General features: G+C 37.9%; 1 long non-coding RNA gene across 1 annotated transcript; it reads right to left on the reverse strand.

Annotated features, from left to right (window-relative positions):
- Positions 1–14,371: 14,371 nt before the first annotated feature.
- On the reverse strand, positions 14,372–17,544 carry LOC116266457 (uncharacterized). Its single transcript, XR_007574619.1, has 4 exons — positions 17,050–17,544; positions 15,658–15,828; positions 14,901–15,002; positions 14,372–14,677 (listed from the first exon to the last, which is right to left on the reverse strand). It is a non-coding gene; the product is annotated as an uncharacterized LOC116266457 (long non-coding RNA).
- Between the last annotated feature and the right edge of the window lie 4,761 nt (positions 17,545–22,305).

Consider the following 22,305-nt stretch of genomic DNA (forward strand, 5'->3'; position numbering starts at 1 on the left):
TGGATCTTACCCACCACAAAGACCAAAATCGATCTATAAAAAGAGGTTTTTTGTCAAAAGGATAGAGTTTAGGGTTTAGGGTGGATTTGAACTTGGGTTTTGGATCTAATTTGAATAAAAAAATGGCGTTTTGTGTTTTGATAAAAGTGTGTAGTCTTTTGGAAAAATTTGGAGTGATTACAGAAAGACAGTATCATGTGTATGAGCTTAGATATAAAAGAATTTTTTGATTTGTCTTTAATAGCAAACAATTGGGATAAAGCTGTAGGAAAGAAATTTATTGTAGGAATATGATCGGTAAATAGTGATTTTCATATTGAGATATCAAGTTAATAATATAGAAAATTTGTTACTTGTAAATAATTTTAACTTTGAAAGGATTAGGCCTCAAGTAGAGTATAATAAATACATGATGTTTGATTTATATAGATCCAATAAGTTTTAATCACATGTCCGATGATTGAAAATAGAGTATAATTGAGCAAAGCAAAGATTGGTATTCAATTTGAAATAAATGATAACTTAGTAAAATCATGAAAGTAATAAAACAGGGAAAAATATATACTATGGGTGTTCGGCCAAAAAAAAAATTGTATGACATGAATCAAACAAGGTTTGGTAATTGAGCCAATAGATGGCTATCATGTTTAAGAATATGAGCTTGGACCAATGAATAAATGAGGGATTGACAAAGTATGATAAAATGTAGATTTTGAAGTAATTTTGAAAAACGGATTTGCTGAATGATAATATTTGAAAAATCGATGTCATTTAGATAGTAAGGTTAAAGCATGAGCTTATGGTGTAGTCTTTTTGAAGAAATGATTGGAGAGGACATCGATTTAAAAAAGAAAGATGAAATGCAAAATTATTTAATTGATCAAAGATTGTGGAAGACACATATACATTCATCATACAATGTTGCACTTTCTAAAATCACATTCATCATGCATATATACGGAAAAGGTACATAGGACCCTAATTGAATTGAGTTTGATTAATTGTGATTGTTCCATATAATATATGTCAATATACCTTAGTCAAGAGGCTTAGTACGAGTATAGACTCCTTTCTTAAGTAACTAAAGGCATAGTTTATCAACTTCTTCTTGGACATTCGTCGATATACCACAAGTTACCACTCATGGTACTAACGAGAGAGTTTTCCCGCCTAAGGTGTGGTCTAGTTGTAAAGCTTAGTCTCGTGCTACCGCCTAAGACCAAGCCCGACAACATGATAACCTGGACAAATAGGTATTAGAAATTTTTGAAATATAATCAAGCATGCAAAATCGGTTGTCTCTAATGCAATGCTTCTTAAGATAGTGGTTAAAATAAGTAGAAGAACAAACATTGTTCTCAATCAAGTCTTAAATTTGAAGAGGGTTGTATTTGATCTTAGATCTAGGTGAACATGATTCATCATTCTCAATTAGTCTTATATGTAAGAGAGCAAATATAATCAAACAATGCAATGAAATGCAGATGGGGTCAAGGCCAAAGAAGGGAACATGATTTAACATCGGCAATATGTGAGATGTTCAAGTTTGTGGAAATGCATCAAGTATAATTATTGCCAAACGATGATGGGTCCCATCATGGTTGTTATTTGTTCGCATCTCCAAAATTTTTATTGGTTTTTGGAGTGCTTTAGAAAAATGAGTTTTTGTTTTGAACATGAGAGAGAAAGGGACTCGCTCATCGGTGTGACGATCGACCATTCTCGGCGTCTTTACCAGGAATAATGAATCCAAGGGCTATGTTTATTATTGATGCATTTCATTTTTTGTTTAAACATTTTTTTCATTCTATATGTGGTGTAGTGTTTAAGAAAAATGTTGAAAGATTGATGTTTCCAACTTTTGAAAATATTCTTGAAGAAATATTTGAGAATGTAAAACATTTTGAAGAAAACTAGAGTTGAAAAATCTTTATAAATATTATTTGGAAAGCTTGGGAAATCATTTTGAAGTCATTTTAGTGTCTTCTTAAGACTTTAAATATGTTTGAGATTTTGCTCTAATTTGGTTACCACCTAATTAGAGTTTCATATTATCTTGCTTAAGTTCTTTAAAGTGGTGCTTGTGGTCATAAGTGATATTAAGTGAATGTGAATGCATGAATACATTGATCCTATATGATTAGAAAGAACCCAAATTACTGTAGTTACTTAGAAAATGATTAGTTTGCCCCTTATTGCTCTCATTTTGTCTCATTTTTCTTCATATTTGCATAACATTTAAAGAGATTCTAAAAATTATATTACCTAAGATCAATGAGAGTTATTTTCATCTCTACAAGTCATTGTGAACTCTTAAAGCTTATTTTACCATCTTATATTTAGTTAGTAATGTCCAGAAAGGACTCATTTTCCCTTATTTCTATTATTTCTCGCTATCTCAACACCTACAGACTTAACGAGAGCCATAATAAGATCTCCTTAGCATCAACAAAGTATTCTCATTTTCATTTCTAGTTGTAGAACTTGAATTGCAGTGTTGGAGCAACTACTTCTAGGAAACAGTACCTCATTTCCCTATATTTGATTATCATTTCTGCCTTATTCGAGTAAATCAGCCCGAACCGAGCTAGAATCATATTCTTCAGTGCTAAATCTAATTATTCTTGCCATCGGTTTGAACAATTTTATCTCATTGAGTACAATTATTGTTTTTTTACTGTGCAAAGAGAGTGCATGAGACACAAATGGACCTCACACATAGGTTTCCCCCAGTGTGTCCATGAATCTGATTTCCGCTCGATCCAAGCCATTTGATCGAGTGCAATCGGACAGTCAAGGAGAAATGAGCCTGCCATGTTGATTTTGTGTTGGGTCATTATGAAAATTGAATAGTGACTCTGCCTATCCAAAGTCACCCGACTCACTCATGACAGTCGTTTGATCTATTGAAACAAAAAGTTGAGAGAAAAATAAGGAGAAAAAAATGATACACATTTTCATCATATAATATAAGCTCGCATCTTTGTCTCATTATTTTTCTTTCAATCGTCCATTGCGATGGATCGGATGGCCCTTGTGAATGAATTGGTAACTCTAGATCGCTAGAGACACCATGACCTAGGTTCAGATTCCCCACTTACCAGTCATGTCCTAGTTGGTTCTCCCGTAAATAAAATTTGGACTCGAGACTTGGGCTCCTACATAAATGTGCAAAAAATCGAGAACAAACAACCATAGGGTAAACCTTACTCGTAATCATATCAGGTCATTGAGAAAGCTGCATACCGAGTTTGAACCGCTTAGCATTCAAATTTCATCTTTTTTATCTTACTAAAGGAATGTCGATAATGCCTGTTCACAGCCTTAATCTTAACTGTTATATTAATATAACGTCTAGGCTGACAGCAATGAACTGGTAAAAAACTGATAAATATGGTTCTTATAAGATATCTCAAGCGTGTTTTGAGGCATACCCCACAGATTGTGCTAAAGTTATTTGTCTGAGCCAAGTTCAAACGTAGTATTATTTGTTTACCTTGAAACTTCAACTCTTTAAATACATATATTTCTGATGCGATTCTAATCTAAACTCAAGTAGCCAAATTTGGTGAGGAAATTTCACATTAGATTAATCAGATTCGAGTTCTATATAAGATTTTTCTTATCAAATTAGATGGATTGTTATGAACATTCAAATGTATTTGCTTTAGAAATTTGAATATTATTTTGTATTTCCGACGAGTGAAATCGAATTTTGTCTCAGATCGTCCTGATCGATATATTCGTGAATGGGCAATTACTATATCCGATCCGATTCGCACTCGTAGTCGTCCTTATCCGTACGTTACGTATTCGTCTAACCTCGTCAAGATTTTGTCAAATACGAAAATCGGGATACCTCTTGTAATTAAGTGCAAAGAGAAGGGCGATGAGAGAATTCGGCCGAAACCCTAAACCCCACCGGCCTTTAAACGTTCTTCCTTCCCCATCGCAGAGCCGCCGCCTCTCTCTGTCTCTCTCCGTCTGCTTCTCTTCCTGCCTCTGTCATGCCCCACCTGCTTTTAAAACGTTCTTCCTTCTCTCGTCGCAGAGCCACCACCACCTTCTCTCTCTCTCTCTCTCTCTCTCTCTCTCCGCCTTTTGATCTATTCTTATTTTTTGGGTAGGGTTTGAAGGAAGACAGGCGGTCGACTTCTTTTCTTTTTTTTTTTGGGTTGTGTTCTTATTTTTGTTTTTGGGTCTTGAGGGAAGACGGACGCGTGATGATAAGCAGGATTTATTCTCACGACGGTCATCTGAGGGAACTCCCCGAGATGACATCCATCCTTCAAAAAATCTGATGTCTCTCTCTCTCTCTCTCTCTCTCTCTCTCTCTCTCTCTCTCTCTCTCTCTCTCTCTCTCTCTATGCGAGCATGAATGATGAAAGTTCCGGTCTGATGTTCTGGTGACTGAGAGTAAACGAACCTCCTACTCATTCTGATCATGCTCCATTTTTCTCTGTTTTTCTTTTTCCATTTCTGCATGCCTCGACCTTAAATGCTTTTGTTGTTTCTTATTTTCCCTATAACGATAAGGCAGAGGCTGTATGTTGTATTCATTTTTTAAAAGAGAGATTCAACAACCATTGCCTCTTTTCTTATTTTTAGTCCTTTTCATACTGATTGCTGATTTCATGGTCTATTGAATCTATATTTGGTTCTTTTACGCGGTTTTCTAGAATCTAGATTGTAAAAGTCTTCTCTGATCTGTTCTTTGTCTTTTAAGCTGTCAAGGCCTTGCACAAATTTGTCATTGGTCTTCTTGATTTTGCAGGATTATGACAAACCGATTGACATATGGTTTACATGTTTGCCATCTGTTCTTAATCATTCGGAAACTCAGTCCTTGTCACAAATTTGTTCCATCTAAAATCAACAAGCCTTTTCATTTATTTCATTATTTTTCTTTTGAAACTGGAGATGTATATCTTCCTGGTTGGAAGAGAGACGTTTGTTTATGAAGTCCAATATGGTAGATGATATATCTGCGTGCGTGGACTAATCAATTGTTCAAGTCACACACTCCATAATCCACCCTGGATTATCAAAGTAACATGTATTCTTTTCAATAATCCATATTTATGTAATAATTTTTTTTCTTACCCAAATAATATATTACGTGATCTATTACAAATAGCTATTCTCTATCCTCTTTATGAAGGACCTGAAATGCCTTGCCTATGCATCATTGAAAAGTGCATTAACACAATCTAAATCTTTGTTTTGGTTCTTCCTCTAGTCTTTATTATTATTTTTAATTTATTATATATATAATAGAATAAGCATATGAATGTATTATTATTATAATTTAGTTATCAATGTATATAACATATTTGAATAATTGTGTTATATTGGAAACATATATTATATAAGTAACTTAGCAATATGACATTTTAATTGGACTCAGGTTCTTCTGTATAGAAGAGTTCGACTTAGGTCATCATAAGTCCAACTGGTATCTTCCAATGAAACTTTATATATGTTATCGTAGTAATTTCTTGCTGAGAATCATATCAATTAGGAGAATGAGATAAGGGCGCCTTATCCAATTCAACGACTGTCTCCCTATTTCATAAGGGCGCCGTATCCAATTCAACGACTGTCTCCCTATTTCTTCACAACGCTTTATAGAAGCCAAATGAAAAATAAGTCATAAAACAAGAACTGTATCTCACGATCGTGTCTTGTGTTCAGTGAGATTTCTTTGGGCATAAAGCGTGGTTGAGCGTGTTGGATCTGCCTTGTCTAGATGATGCATTCAAGAGGTTGGAAATCCTACATGCAGAATTAAAAAGCTAAAAGAGTAGCTTTTGCCAAATCCAATCTCGTTTGGAAGCTGGGGACTCGCAGGGCAGCAGGGTCTGAGAAGCTCCTCATAAAGAACTTATGCAGAGGAATCTGACTGTTTGTTCTTTGAAGGCCAACATTCTAGTCTGACATCTTTGAGTGATATTTGGAATAAGGTGACAGATAAAAGGCCTAATGGAGGGAGGGAGTTCGGGCGAAGGAGGCTCACTCAAGGGGAAAATGGTTTACCCACATGAAGTTGACTGCCAACCAAGATAGATGGAAGTAAAGGAGCACAACTTTGGCAGGTCACTGCTTTATGTGCCAAAAAGATGAAGAATCTGCGACTCGCTTCCTGCTCAAATGTCGCATAGATGTGCATATCTTGAAATTTGTAAAATGGAAATTCAAGAGAAAGAGCCGTATTCAAGAGGATGTTATGAATGCTCTAAAATCTTGGTATTCTAAGCTTAGAACCGGGTGGCTTTCACTATGCTAGAAGGCATGCTTCCGCATAGTGATTCGGTACCTATGGCAGTGAAGAAATCGGCTCTTTGGTATGATTATCAGGAGATCAGGGTAATAGCTGACCAAAATGGATGGACCAATGGCCTCAAGGTGGATTTGGAGGGGAGAGGTCCGATGAGATCAGATCTATTGGGGATAATGAAATGCTATGTTTTTCTTTCCTTTTCTTCGCTTGTTCCTGCTATAGAGGCGGACGCAGCCTTGCCTGCATCTTAGATGGTGAGAAGTCCTAAGGATCTTCTCATGGTTTCTTCTTGTTTGCTAGATCTTCTCATGGTTTCTTCTTGTTTGCTATTCTTTGCATGCTTTGATTGCTTGTACATGTTCTGAAATAAATGAAGCTGGCAATCACCATCAGGAGCTTTTTTGGGAGAGAGGGTAATGTGATTTGAAAATCCTTTTGTGCCTGAAGCATATTTGCTCAGTCGATCAAAAAGAAGATGAACGTGGAAGTTGATGCCGTTACTACCTCCTCTCTGAGTCCCCTCCCTTCTCCACCTACTATTTTTAAACCAACTTTTGTCAAAATTGGGTTTTCCTCAAACCCAGTGTTGATGGCATCCTCACACTCCAAAAAAACCTAGTTTTGGAGGCAAAACCTGGTTTTAGGGTGTCGTCCAAACGCCCCCTAAATTTTTAATATTGAGTTTTACAAATACTATTGCATCTAATAAACTGATGGACAAGGTTTCACATGTATATACTGTAACAAAAATATAAAGTAGCTAGGAGTTATGATAGAACCTTATTATAATCATATCCAAGTTACCGGGTGCAGCATTACCAAATCCTTTTTCGGGATGAGATAGTTAATACTGCATACTTTTTTAACAATACATTATAAAGTTATAATTAAACACATCGTAAGGCCTAGACTTGAAACAAGCTGGATGTAAGTACATTAACATATGGTCAAACATTACATGCTAAAGATTTGATTGAAACAACACAATAATTAGAAAATGGATGTGACGTTTATTCAAGAACTAAAAGACCTAAACGTAATTGGTTCCATCATCCAAGCATTAGCTTCATAAAAGAAAAATCAGTTTTCTAGTCGAAAAAATATTGATCAATATTTCTTTGAAAATAATGAGAATAATACGAATATCCTTGTTTTTCTAATTAAAGTAAAGGTAAAGGAATTGAAGATGAAATTCCATAGCGAAACTCTTACAAGACAAAAGGCAACAATTAAGCACCTATCTCATACTTGAATGATTATTAAATATATTTGATTGAAAAACTGTCATTTTCACTGCAAAACAGCTGAGGTGGTCCTCTTTATTGAAGGAAGAATGAAAGAATGCTAATCTACAGATATACAATCAGAAGCAATCAAAGACCAAGGACTAACGATAGTTAATCAAGAAGTAACAAGATGGAATTTACAGAAACAGAAGCATTAGAAATCCACAGATTCTTCAACAACATCCAAAAGGAGGGGCCAATTGAATTGCATGCCGCAAATCCATTAATCATTTGTTTCAACCATCTCTTGCATCGGCCACAGAGATCTCACTTCCACTCAGAATTCCAAGCAATTATGTTGAGATAACAAATCAAATAGATCAAAATTCTGCATAAAGCAAATCTCTACAGCACAGGGAAACCTCTACTGTAACATAGTGTTTCACCCTTCCAGAGAAAGATACTAGATCTGCATCCCTCAATTCTGGAGACAACCACTTCCAAACATAGGAAACTTAGAGTAAACACCAGTCTTGAACCACAGTATATCATCCAATTTGTTTTAATTGGACAACGTAGATGAATGGAGAATTTTTCCACTTTTGTCACTTTTGTTTTTCCATTTTGCCCTTCAAGGGGTCACTGTTGTTTTCCTCCCTCACCCCTCTTTGTCACACACACATATATATATATATAGATATATATAGAGAGAGAGAGAGAGAGAAAGAGAGATGTACCTGCGAACCCTTGTCAGTAGGGAAAGTATCAAAGTAATAGGGATAAGAGGGCAAAGAATCAATGAGTGCCCTCAAATCATGCTGTAGAAAAGACAAGCCTATGTTTGAGTCATGCTAGATGGAAGGCCCTTGCTCCAGGAATGGTTCTTTCCTCACGTCGGAACTTTTTCTTCCTTTTGAGGGGCTTTATTTCACTTCCGTTCCAAAATAATGCCCAAATGTTTTTTTTGGAACATGTTACTATCCTTAAATTCATCTACAAAACTAAACCACTTATGCTAAGAGGTCATTTGATTATTGTTCTTTAGGATAAAATGGATGGGACATCCTGTCCACTATACCACTGTTTGTCCAAGTAGACATGATTGTTCTTTGTCCATGGTTTAATGAATTTAGGGGATGGAACTCTGCGTCCATTCTATTCAATGTATGTTTCGCATGGATTTGCCCAAGATCTTTGGAATTCATTTATTTTAGGGCATATTTATCTGTTCTGTCTGGCATTTATTTTGTGCTTTGTTTGCTTTGTCTGTTCCATCAGACATTTGAATCTTGTAAGATTTGTTTTATCTATTTTGCCTCTTCCGTCCATGAACAAAAACACCATATTTGTTATTTGCAAGTTGCAACATAGCTATGGCTCTCATAGCAGTTTCGGTCACTGGTGTAGCTTTCTTTGGAAGAAATACCACTATAGATAAATTACATGCATTTTTTTAGCACTAGGAAATATGACTCGCCAAAGCCTATGTCTCTTTCATTTGCATTTTACCAAAATAAAAGCAGTAAGCGATACATGAGGCCAAGCAATGAGAAACTACATTAGTAAAAAAAATCCTCCTTCCATATCCACCATGTAAGTTGAATACCAGAAGAAAAAAGCGACACGAAACATTCAGACAGATTAAATGATCCCTAGTTATGTACCATTTATTTGTTTCCATCTCCACCCATTTTCCAATAGCAATCTATTTCTTTTTTACATCTACATCCACTTTGTAGAGATCCCTTAAGAAAGTAATCCACATGAAAGCCCATGAGTCAACTCACCCCACTTGAACGAATTGGTCATGAACTCTAAGAAGCAGAAGCTCTTTCTTTCGTATAGTTGCCATCCAAGTGGAGAACATGTGTGATTGCCTCCCTTCCCATTTGGTCTGCTCTTTACTGAACTCGGATCAGTGCTTTGAAGCTTTGCTGCAAATGAGAGAGGGCCAGGTTTATTATATTTTCAAATTTCAAAAGACAACAGTGGAAGCAGTCAATAGGTTATTTTTTTGAAGCTCAGTTTACAAAACCTGTTCCCACCAATCCCATGGTGCTAATATTTTCTCTAGTCAAATAAGATTATTTGGTCTCAAAATAATCAAGCCTTTCTACTTAAACCGTCAGTTGATACTGTAGATTTTCCCCTATTTAGAAACAAATTCTTGCATAGTTTCCAAAAATATATTATCCATTTGAATATATAAATGTTGGAAGGAAGAGAATTAACCAACTGATTGAGGATGCTGGATGTTGCAAATTTGGAATTTTAATATTCCAGGATTCCACTGCTCACGTCTGTAGTTGCTTTTGTAGACACTAGAAGACATACTCATATTTATACGGTCCGAAATGATTTCATTGACTCTTCCAGACCCTACAACACGTATTTAGTGATTCTACTTTCTAACAGAAGGTACGGGCATAGGGTTCTCCAATTCAATTTAAAGAGACCACTAAAGGGGAGTTTCCCATTCAATTTAAAGAGACCACTAAAAGGGAGTTCTCCAATCAATTTAAAGTGACCACTAAAAGATTCTAATGCAACAGGAACTAGGAAGGAAAACCCTACGTATCTCAATAAACATTGAAATGATGAATCAAACAAGGAAAAAAAGTATGCCATTCAAGCCTTGGTGAAATTACCCTCGTGCGAAATATAAGCCTCTGATCATCTTTTCCCATCAGTGATCTTGATGAAAGTTCTCTGTGTAATTCAATGACCAGGACTGGTAATTGAGTACTGTCTAGTCATTCAAGAATGAGAGATTTTCCATTCTCCACATGAGAAAGCAATCAATGAAAGAAACCACAATCGTGAAGTAGAGATGCAACTGAGTAGTACTTCTAAGAAAAGATATAAATATTTTAAAAAGGAAAATGACTTTTGATTGAGATAATCTCAACCACGCACACATTTTTTTCTAAGGAATAATGGACACAGTTGAAAGCATCTACGCACTATATATATATATATATATATATATATATATATATATATATATCTGTTCATTCTTTTAGGTGAAAAAGTAAAACAGATTATTCACTTGAAAACACCATCTTGTTTGGTGAATGGTATATTATTACTTGATTTGTTGGCATTTGTTTGTTATACTTGTTTAGACAAAATCCAGCAACCACCATATAGGTTCCAACAGGTACTTTTCATGCTATCAATTTTTTATGTATAATGTGGCAAGATGTAGATGTTAAGGAAATATTTATACGACCATCTTCATGAAGCAAGGACCTAAGTTAGATTATGATTACCATAATAAGTTACCAGGATCTAAGCGCTACCAGTAGCTGATAGATAGGGTGGTTAGCTGATATTTCACTACTTTACCCTGTCAATCCAACCGTATGATTCATCACCCATCATCAATAGTCTTTTAGCTTACAAAACTTACAGCCGCTGTTTTTTACAATTTCAATATAATTATTTAAATGCTGAAATTAATACGAACTCATTCTGTGTCGCTTGATTAAGTTGAAGAAAATGAGGTTGAAACTAAACGCATTAAAGGCTTGAGGAAGTCGTCCTTCATCCATGCTAGTTGTTGATGCTCAGCTACAAGGCCACTTGCTGAGAATGGAAACTCTCTCTCTCTCTCTCTCTCTCTCTCTCTCTCTGTTACAAAAGTCGACTCGGCAAACAAGCTGCAAATGGTAGGGAAATAGCAGAAGAAATCTAAGATCTAAAGAAAATAGAAAGCAAGAGAAGAAAAGGGAGACGACAGAAAGAAGACAAAGTTACGTGGTTTGGTTCGAGAGAACCTACATCCACTATCGAAAAATGCTCTCTTGCTGTTTTTCTTTATTAGTCTCACGTATGGCATTACAATATATACAGCAGTTTTGGAACTGCAAGAATCATCAAGCAATCGTTGGAGGATTTTGTTTAATTGCTCCTCCTACCGTTTCAGGTTGACAATCATGCACTAGATTTTGATGATCATGGATAGTGCGTGATTTGTGATTGAGCTTTCCATTGTTGTAATTGTTGGATACGTTGGATTTGGGCATATCATGATTGCAGCCATTTGAATGCAAGATAAACTTTCCGTCGTTGTTTGATTTGTCATTAATCTTCTTGGAGGAACTGGAATTAAGCTTGCCATAACTGCTGTTGGCAATATGTCCATCATTAGCCAGATTTCCATCCAGCGTTCCATCGTAATTGTCATCAGCCAGATTGGAGGAATTTGAATGTGGAATGAGCTGGTTGTAACTACCGTTGGCCAGCTTGGGATGTTCCTCTATAACACGCCCCCTCAAACGAAACCGGCTTATGACCTTGAGTTTGTTACATAAGCCAAAAAATTGAACTTTGCCCAAGGCTTTGGTGAATACGTCAGCAATTTGATTATGGGAGTTGACGAACCTAGGAATCAGCCGTTCGGAAGTGGTCATTTCTCGCACATAATGATAATCAATTTGAATATGCTTTGATCGATTGTGAAAGACACGATTTTTTGCTAGATAAATAGCGCTAATGTTATCATAGTGAAGAATAGGCGCTCTAGTGATCGTCATGTCGATGTCTCGAAGAACCTATAGAAGTCAAACTAATTCTGCAGCGGTAGATGCCATGGAGCGATATTCTACTTCGCCGCTGGATCTTGCAACCGTGGATTGTTTCTTCGCACTCCAGGAAATGCAATTTTCTCCTAGATATGTGCAGTATCCTGTCTTGGGGATATGACATCCAGTCCAGTCGGCATCAGAGAAGGCATACAAATCTAAAGTACTCTGAGAAAGAATTTGAATGCCATGGTCGATAGTCCCTTTGATGTATCGAAGGATTCATTTGGCAATTTTAAAATGAGCTTGGGTTGGACTTTGCATGAACTAACTGATGAAGTTCACCGAAAAAGCTATCTCTGGTCTAGTGATGGTTAAATATTGTAAGACCCCAGCCATGGTGCGATAGAGAGTAGCATCTGGAAACGGTGAAGTATCTAGAAGATCCAGTTTGGCAGCCATAGGAGTACTAATAGGTTTGCAATCCAGCATCTTAGCTCATTCTAAAATATCTTGAGCATATTTCACTTGAGTGAGAAAAAGACCATGGCAAGTATATAAAACTTCGATCCCAAGGAAGTAACTCAGCCGCCCCATATCTTTTACTGGAAATTCCTTCTCAAGAGTGGACATGAAATTCTTAATCAATTTAGAGGAGCTGCCCGTAAGAACCATATCATCAACATAAATTAAGAGGATAAGGCAGTGGTGGTTATCATGAAATGTGAACATAGATGGATCTGAATAGCAGCTTCGAAACCCATAGGTGAGAAGAAAATCACTTAGCTGTTGAAACCATGCTCTTGATGTTTGCTTGAGTCCATATAGTGTCTTTTGAAGACGACAAACATGGTTTGGTAGAAGAGGGTGTTTGAATCCTAGAGGTTGAAACATGTAAACGGTTTCATGAAGAGATCCATGAAGGAAGGCGTTTTTAATGTCTAATTGTTTGATGTCCCACTTGAACATGGTAGCAATGGAAAGCACGAGCCGTATAGTTGTTGGTCGAATGACAGGAAAGAAAGTTTCTTGGTAGTCGATACCTTCTACTTGAGTGAAACCCCGGGCAACCAACCTTGCCTTTAATCGATCAAAACTACCATCAGCCTTCAACTTGGATTTAAAAACCCATTTTGATCCAACGATGTTCATGTGGGGTTTTTTTGGAACAAGCTCCCATGTGTTGTTGGATTGCAACGCACTCATCTCTTCTTCCATGGTCATTCTCTATCCTGCATGCTTTAGAGCTTGTTGTACTCTTTTGGTTTTGGGTTCTTTAGGAATACCGGAGTAAAGAGTACGAACGTTTGCATATTTGGGATTGGGCTTATGGATTCATGCCATAGCTCGAGTGATCATAGTTCGTGTTCCCATAGAGGTCAATGAAATATTGCTGAGATCCTCGTTCTCAGGATTTTCTGTACTATGATGATTTGATGGAGATGGATCATCTTGAGGAGTTTGTGGATCAAGAGATCGGCCTAAAAGCTCGACTTGTTGGGGTTCTTCATAGACATTCAGCCGTGGGTCTGGAGGTGGCCTAAGTCCAGATTCATGTCGTTCTAACGGCTGTATATTCTCATTGTTTCGAATATCAATATCAATGAAAGATGTGGAATCACTTTCCATGATCCTATCTTTATAAAGTGATGTTGGATCTTTGAAGGGAAAAAAATTTTCATCAAAAACGATGTGCCTTGAGATATATAAACATCTCGAATTAGGGTCGAAACACTTATAGCCCTTGTGAAGGGTGTTGTACTCAATAAACACACATGCAACCAATTTTGGATCAAATTTGTTGCAGGCATATCCTCTCAAATAAGGGAAGCATCTAGTGCCAAAAATCCTCATGCTGGAATAATTTGGAGTCTTTTTAAATAATACGGAGAAAGGTGACTCCATGGATAACATTGAGGTTGGCATCCTGTTTATGAGGAAGACGGTAGTAGAGAAGGCATCAGTCCAGAAACGTTTCGGCGCATGCGAATGGAAGAGCATAGTTAGGCCCAATTCCGTAATGGAACGTGTTTGCGCTCAGCTTTCCCATTTTGCTCAGGCGTCTTGGGGCAAGAATATTGCCGTTTAATTCCAAGATCGTCAAGGTATGATATGAAAAGGGAATTAGTGTATTCAGCTCCTCCATCACTTTGAAAAACTTTGAGTTTCCTATCAAATGGTCGCTCAATCATTTTATGGAAATGAACGAAGACGTCAAAGAAGTCAGATTTATGTCGTAATGGATAAAACCAAATGAATCAACTATGGTTGTCAACGAAAATGACATAAAATCTATACTGTTCTCGAGATTGCATCGGAGCCAGTCCTCATAGATCGCTGTGAATTTTCTCCAGTGGCTGAAAAACAATATCGTTTTTCTCAATAAATGACAATTTGCAAGATTTTCCCATTTGACAACTAGCACATACTGGAAAGGATTCGTTAGAGAGAACATCAACATATTTATTGCTTTTGAGAAAAGAAAGAACACTAGATTGAGGATGTCCCAGACGCGCATGCCAAGAGTCTTCGGTCACCTGCCGGAAACGAGTTGAGAAGAAAGCTTTGTGCTGGTTTGGATTTTGTACTTCATACAGACCTCCTTGTTCAGTTCCCGTGGCCATTATTCTGCCCGTCCTCCTGTCCTTTAATATGCATCGGCCAGATGTGAATTCAAAAACATACGAAAAATCATTAGTCAACTTGCTAATCGAGATAAGATCTTTGGAGAGACGATCAACATAAAGAACATCCTTCAGACCAAGGCTAGGAGAAATATCAGCTTCTCCAGTGTGTGATTGAGACGTGCTGCCCATTTCCAACAACAACTGTATCAGAACCAAAATAAGGGGAAAGATTTTTAAGTACCTATGTCTCCTGTCATATGAGTTGTAGCTCCAGTGTCAACCGGCCACCCTGAGTCTTGTGAATCATTGGTAGTGGGGGCTGCGAGTGCTTGAGTTGTTTCTTCTGATTGAAAAGAATGATTGAATCAGTTATAGCACTTCATAGCAGAGTGGTTTCTTTTGTTGCATATCTGGCATATGACGCCTTTGTAGGAGTTGGTTGCACAGTTTGCTTTTTAAGAGGAATTTGGAACGTATCCTCCACCATGAGGGAAATTGAATCTTCCTCCTCTTCATCTATTATTGTAACTTCGTCCTCGCCCTCGGGAGTTATGAAAAGTACCCAAGTTTTATTTTGGCCTTCACGTTGAGCAGCATAGAAGGCAACTTGAGGCGAGGTGTCTGATTTAAGAAACTTGTTTCTTACTTCAAGACTTTGCAAGAGAGAAACCAGTTCTTTGTAGGAGGGGACTGGTGGCTTGAGCATGGCCATAACAAAAGGCTTGTAGCCTTTTCCCAATCCTTAGAGAAACCAAAAGGCTTTTTTTTTTTATCCCCGACAGATTTTCCTATGGCGGCCAAGTCGTCACATATGGCTTTGAACTTGCCGACATACATTTCAAGAGTGTTGTCACCCTTCTTATACGTGGTAAGCATATGAGTAAGATGGAAACCCCATTCTTGGGATTCCTGAGCAAAAGCGTCAATGAGAGTGGACCAAATCTCTTGAGAAGAGTTGAGTCCAACAACTAGACCAAGAACACTTTCAGATAACATACCAGTAATCCATCCTTTGACTAGCGATCGGATCGACACCAAGAATCGAACTTGGGATTGGAGATGAGCTTTTGTGGGTCAGCAGGATCAACAATGTTGTTTGGTGGAGTAGAAGCCGAGCCTCTCAAAAAACCCTCCATGTCTTGACTTTCAATGAGCGCCAGAATTTGCATCTTCCATAGTAAAAAGTTGCTATGTGTCAACTTCAAAGAGACAAAATTTGACACATTCAAATTTAGAGGACATGGGTAAAAAGAAATGTTGGTACGATGCTGCTGATGAAGGGGAAGCCATCGGTTAAAGAAGAACGTCCAAAACAGGGATCTGTGACACAGAAAACAGGTCGCCGGAAATCGATAGATTCCGGCCGGCTCCCACGTCGGACGGGGTTGAGCTCCGGTCCATTGGAAGTGTAACTTCCAGACAATGCTATAGGTCCGATTTCACGGCAAGAGGATGCTGGCGGAGTTAACGCCGATTTTATGAAGTTTGAAGGCAAAAGTTGGGTTGTCCTGCAAATTCCGCCACAGGTTTCTGGTGATCCTCGCTTGAAACAAGGGCAACCTCACTTATCTACAGATTTGCGCTCGCGGCTCCGATTTACCTATTCTATGGCTCGTTGGAACCGCGCGGATGTCAATGAGCCCACTCTTGCGACTCTCCAACACTGGAATCCGAAGATATGCCTTGCTGATCATAGACGTGTCTTCTTCAGTCGCAGAGACAGAAGGAAAGAACAGACAGCCGACATTGCAGATGACCAGACAATGATCACAGCAATATTACATAACCTGGCTCTGATACCATAAAGAAAATAGAAAGCAAGAGAAGAAAAGGGAGATGAGAGAAAGAAGACAAAGTTAGGTGGTTCGGTTCGAGAGAACCTACATCCACGATCGAAAAATGCTCTCTTGCTGTTTTTTCTTTATTAGTCTCACGTATGGCATTACAATATATACAACAGTTTTGTAACTGCAAGAATCATCAAGCAATCGTTGGAGGATTTTGTTTAAATTTCTCCTCCTACCGTTTCAGGTTGACAATCATGCACTAGATTTTGATGATCATGGATAGTGCGTGATTTGTGATTGAGCTTTCCATTGCTGTAATTGTTGGATACATTGGATTTGGGCGTATCATGATTGCAGCCATTTGAATGCAAGATAAACTTTCCATCATTGTTTGATTTGTCATTAATCTTCTTGGAGGGACTGAAATTAAGCTTGCCATAACTGCAGTTGGCAATCTGGCTAATGACCGTTGGCCAGCTTGGGACGTTCCTCTTTAACAAGATCAATTGCACATGAAGAAGCATGGCATCATAAAAGAAACCGATTTCTTTTCCTCACAAGCATTTCAGCAAACAGGTTATGCGACAACTCCAGAACACATACCTGAATGCTTAGCTGAAGGACGACTCCTTACAAGTGGAAGCCTAGTTGCTGGTCTGATGCTTCGTCACCGTACGACGTTTCTGGATCACTGGCTGACTGACGACCCGAGAGAAATCAAAAGGAAAAATAGAGTGGGATGTTTGAGCACTAATCGAGCGAGCCACACCTTCACAGCACAGAAGAAGGGTAGAGGGAGAGGGGGAGACGCTGTGACAGCATGAGAAGGGGAGAGGAAGAGAGGGGGGGATTCGTAGCGGGGAGAGAAAAGACGCTTGGAGCGGCGCACGGGGTCGCTGTTTTGACAGATATCAGACGCTGTTCCATGCTAGCTCTCTCTCTCTCTCTCCCCCCTTTCTCTTCCTATCCCCTTCATTGGCAGAGGCCCAGTCAGGGCAAGAAGAGAGAAAGGTGGAGTAGAGAGAGTGAGAAGAAAGGGCGACGTTGATAGGGACGGATCAGAGTGCAGGCGTCGACAGAGAGCTTGGTCGAGTTCGGTCCGCGCCAGATCCGACAGTAAGCACTGACCAGCGCAGGAGGAGTCAGACATTTACACCCTGTGCCCACCCGTACCGTCCGTTCTGCCTGTTCTTTGTCTGGCGTTTGGGTCAAGTTTTGTTTGGAGGGACAGGGCGTTCCGTTCCAGCGCTTGTACTGCTAAATTGCTAAGATGATGGAAAGGGAGGGAAAATGAAGAAAAAATGTCTTTTGTTTGTTTGATTAATTAAGAAGAATGAAAATGAAAGAAAAATAAAAAAAAAAAACTTGTTTGGTTGCAAAGAAAGGGGAAAAAAAAGAATGGAAAGAATGCTCTAATGTAAATCTAATACCTTCAAAATTGAAGAGATTTAGAAAGAAATGAAAGACTTATCACTTTCTATCATATATGTTCTTTCTTTCTCTCTGCGCATGCATGAACAAGGTTTCATGTGATAGCAGCATCTTTTCTGCTTTTTTTACCACGTAAACCATCATAACAAAAAAAGCTTCTTTAGGTTCATCTTTCTTCTCTTCTCAGTCTATGTTTTTACTACCATTCACAACGCCCTATTCTCCCTTTCCATGTCTGGTGTAGGATTACTATTATAAAGTAATATAAATTCTACCTTTTTCTTTTTTTATGTAGTCCAAATAAACATGATTTTAACAATTCTTTCATTTCTATCCAAACAAACTCTAATCACATCTTTTCTTTCATTTCTTTTTTTTTCTCTTCCTTATTCTCTTTCCCTTTTTTTCCTTTCCTTTTCACCCTTCCCTTTCCTTTTCTTTCCCTCCATCTAAACAAAGCATAAGAACTCGTTTGACAAAAGATACCATTTTGTAACCGTTTCACAAATACGCTCTATAGGTTTATGTATTTTATTACATATGTAAAGAGTTTAATAAATCTGAAGTGTATTCAAAAAATAATTACAAACTGTTTTTATTGCCAAACAACCCATAAATGACCATCAACTTTGCTTTGGAGTTGCAGTTTTTTTTGTCGACAAAACTAGCTCGGGTTGTCCTCTTTCATTAAAAAAGTTGAAGTGGAATTTGAAGCAAGTAAAATGTAATAAATGTCTTTCTTGATTCTAAAGTTAAACCAACAATCTTTTATTTTATTTTCCAGTCAATCTTGGTCCAGAAAATTGCATTACTATGTTTGGCTTGGCTTACTCCAGTCCAAATGGATTTAATATGCGATGCTGATCTGTTGATCTTCATGGCAGCTAATTTCTTGCAAAACATCATTAGAACATGGCATTTTATCAAATGTCCTTATTTGCCAAACTTTTGAAATAATTTTTTAATGAACAAGTCCCCAATAAAAAAAAAAACTAAGATTTATAAGCAATGCAATTAAACAACGGCTTACTGAACACTAATATTTTTTCAACTAATCAGCCTTCCACCCACCACTAATCATGGTTGTGGTTAAAAAAAAAAAAAAAAAAAGAAACCATTGACACACTTAGAGGTTGATTGATGGCCACAGGACATGCAGAACGGAACACGCATGTCCTGTCTAGTCGATTTTTTCATCAAACACTGTCCACAGGACAGGGTGGACACAATGGACGATTAGACAAGAGTATAAATAGTCTTTTTGTTCAGAGCTAACCCTCAGAACAAACAGAACAGCCTCTCTCCCTCCCGCCCCCGACCCCAACCCCATTGTCTTTCTCTCCTTCTCCTTCGTCTTTGCTGCTTTTCTCCTCTGACTCCGCTCCCATCTCCACTGCCTTTCTCCTCTGTCTCTACTGTCAAGCTGCCCTAGCCCTTCCTGTTCCTCTCCTTCTCCTCCGTCCCCCAAGCTGCCCTAGCCCTTTTTGTTTCTCTCCTTCTCCTCCGCCTCTACGGGAGGGCGACCGTTGGACGCTTTTCTGGACACTTTTGTTTCCTCTGCTGAAAAATATTGTATGCTTCTTCTTCTTCTTCCTCGGCTTCATCTTCTCCTCTGTCTCTTTAGTTGGAAGAAGGAAGAAGGAGAGAGATGTGGACTTGTTTTGTTTCCGAGTGATTGAAGATTTCAGCAGTGGCATGAAGTGAGTAATCCTCTCTCTTTTTCTCCCTCTTTCTCTTGAAACTGTAGTTGGTACTTGTTACTATGCTCGAGCTTCGTCTCTGTTGTTTTGAGCCAGATTATGCATGCACCCCTTCCAGATTATGGTTCTTAATCAAGAGTTCCACTTTCTTAATGGATTTCTAGCATGCTATTTTTTTCTGAAGATATTGATTTTTTGATCTCCTTGATTTCATTCATCAACCATGAATTTGATTGATCCTTAATCTGCATGCGCTAACGATGACTTGAAATACATAAACTAAAACTCCTCAAGGTTTTGTAGTTTTGCTTCAATGTTATAACAATGAGGCAAGCACCGTGCCCACTAACATCTTGGTTTTGTACCATATTCTTTTCATAGTATTCCTTGAGTTAATGCAATTTTTCTCCATTGTGTTTTAAAGATGTGTTGCTTTGATTTGGCAGCAACGAGGAGGCTTGCCATGGGATCTTTCACGAAAATGAAAATCTTTCCTCAATTGCTGTCATGGCAAGACAACACTTGTTTCACTAAGATCCAAATTTTCTTAAGGTTGCAACTGGTTAATGTTTTTGAGAATTCTTGTTACTACCAACAAAAGGAAACAAAATAACCATAGGATGAACAATGGAAAAGGAACAATGCATCGGCTTCTCATATTGCACAGCCTGCATTAGATCCATCATTTGGAGTTACTATTGCATTTGTTTGAAGCTTCATATTAGTTCCTTCAGGAGTTTGAGTTTTTAATGAAAATTTTCAGTTGACTTTGTCCATCATGATGCAGTAGAATGTAGGGCTTTTTGGATCTCCCTTGTTGTCAGCACTCACATTTTTGTCATTCTTTTTATGGTTTTTTTCTCCTATGTCATCAGGTATGTGGACATACATGCAACTTTTTCCATAGATGCCTAGAAATTGCTTATATAGAAACAGATGCTAACGTTCAAAAGCCTTTTTTCCCTTCTTTCTTCCCTTGTGTGTGATCGTGTTCAATGTGGATCTTTCCTTTTTTTTTCAAATATATAAATGTAGCTTCACATTTTCAAGAGCATATACACTCATGAATTTGTGTATGCGTATAGGTAATGCACTATGCAAACATGTAAATTTGAAGCTTAAAAGCAAAGAAATACCTGGCAGTTCTCTATCTAATTACCATGGAATTCAGTGTATGCAAGTCCAGGGTGCTGACAGCAACGCTGCACCAGCAGGCTTTTGGCATTTCAATTAGGTTAGGGTCCTAGAGATTCTTCCGACCTGCATATTACATGTCAAACTAATAAGGCCTCATAATGTTTTTATCAGCAGGATTGTGGAAGAGCAATTTACTTCCCTATGATGAGAAACATGCAAAAGATGCTTCCACTTAAATCATGAATTTAGTCATCGTACTGAGTGTGAATGAGCATAGATGCAATCAACATTTTGTCAACATGGTCAAGTTTGGTGCATTTTACTTGGCACCTGCATAGCTCATAGAACTCTGAGGATCAAATGCACCCTCCTTTGAGTGCGGAGTGCTCTCACCGTGCAAATGGGATGTTGTTGAAAATTTGAACATAGAAAAATAATACTTTTTTCAATCGTCTCCTTAGTAGCAGAAAATCAGCCATTGGTATCAGCAGAAAACCAATTCCACAAGCCTAATTATGTCTGAAATATTAATGAGCTATAGCCAGTGTGTCGTCAGAAAATTATGTGATACTAACTATGTTTAGCAGGTTTAACTGAACCAAGGGAATACCATAACCATTTTTATCAATCCAACAGAAAGTGATGACGGTCATCCTAGTTCGACATATACTATTTATGTTGCTTACCTATATTGGTTAAGCTAAAGCATTTTTCTGAATCCAGCATAAAACGATTGGGGACATGTAATTTGGATAGTTATTGTGTTGCTATAGAGTGAAATATTAAACTGAATGAACTAGGTGCAGCTTGGAGGCAGTGGACTTGGTCTAAGCTGATCCTGATCTCATTCATCTTGCCTTGTTTATTAGGACCCTGATTGACCTACATCCTAATCATAATAGGTGTCTATGTTGAAAATTTAGTGCTTGCAGCTGAATAGGCATCAAGAGCACCATGAACCTATGAGACAAAGTTCTTGAACATATCAAAATCACCAAAAGACCCTTGCTCATCTTTGGCTTTTCTAAATCTTCTCTCTAAGTTTACTCTTAGTTTTTTTATCTACTCTTGTTGGTCTCTAAGCTTCAAACTTGGAAGTATTGCTCGAGCACAATTTCCATTTTTTTTCTTTTTCCTATTTATGTAATTGCATAAGAAGGAGAGGGAGAGGGAGATTGAGAGCTTAAAGAAGTTGTTCACTAATGTCCGTGATTTTCCTGTTTCTGGGTTGTTCAGTCATTGTCAGTGTCGTTGCTCTCATTCCTAGCGAACAGCTAAACGTTCGCCATATTATTGCAGGTGTTGCTATTCTTTTTGGCATGTGAATATTTGATAGACCCCTTAATTCATGCCTAGATCAAATTCTTGCCTTAGAGGTGGGGTTGTTAAAGATCTGGCTTCAATGGTCCAGTGGCTAGGGGCAATGTATATAAAATTTCTATTGCTCATTTGGGGCTCAAATTTATTGCCTTACTGGTTCTGCTTCCTGGCAGATAGTGGCATCTTAATATTCGGGAAAACTGAGTGACAATAATGTCAAACTGAATTGAATATGCCCATGTGAATCTGGTGACAATGCCATTAACATTGA

Source organism: Nymphaea colorata, chromosome 1, assembly GCF_008831285.2.
Source record: "Nymphaea colorata isolate Beijing-Zhang1983 chromosome 1, ASM883128v2, whole genome shotgun sequence".
NCBI classification, from domain to species: Eukaryota; Viridiplantae; Streptophyta; class Magnoliopsida; order Nymphaeales; family Nymphaeaceae; genus Nymphaea; species Nymphaea colorata.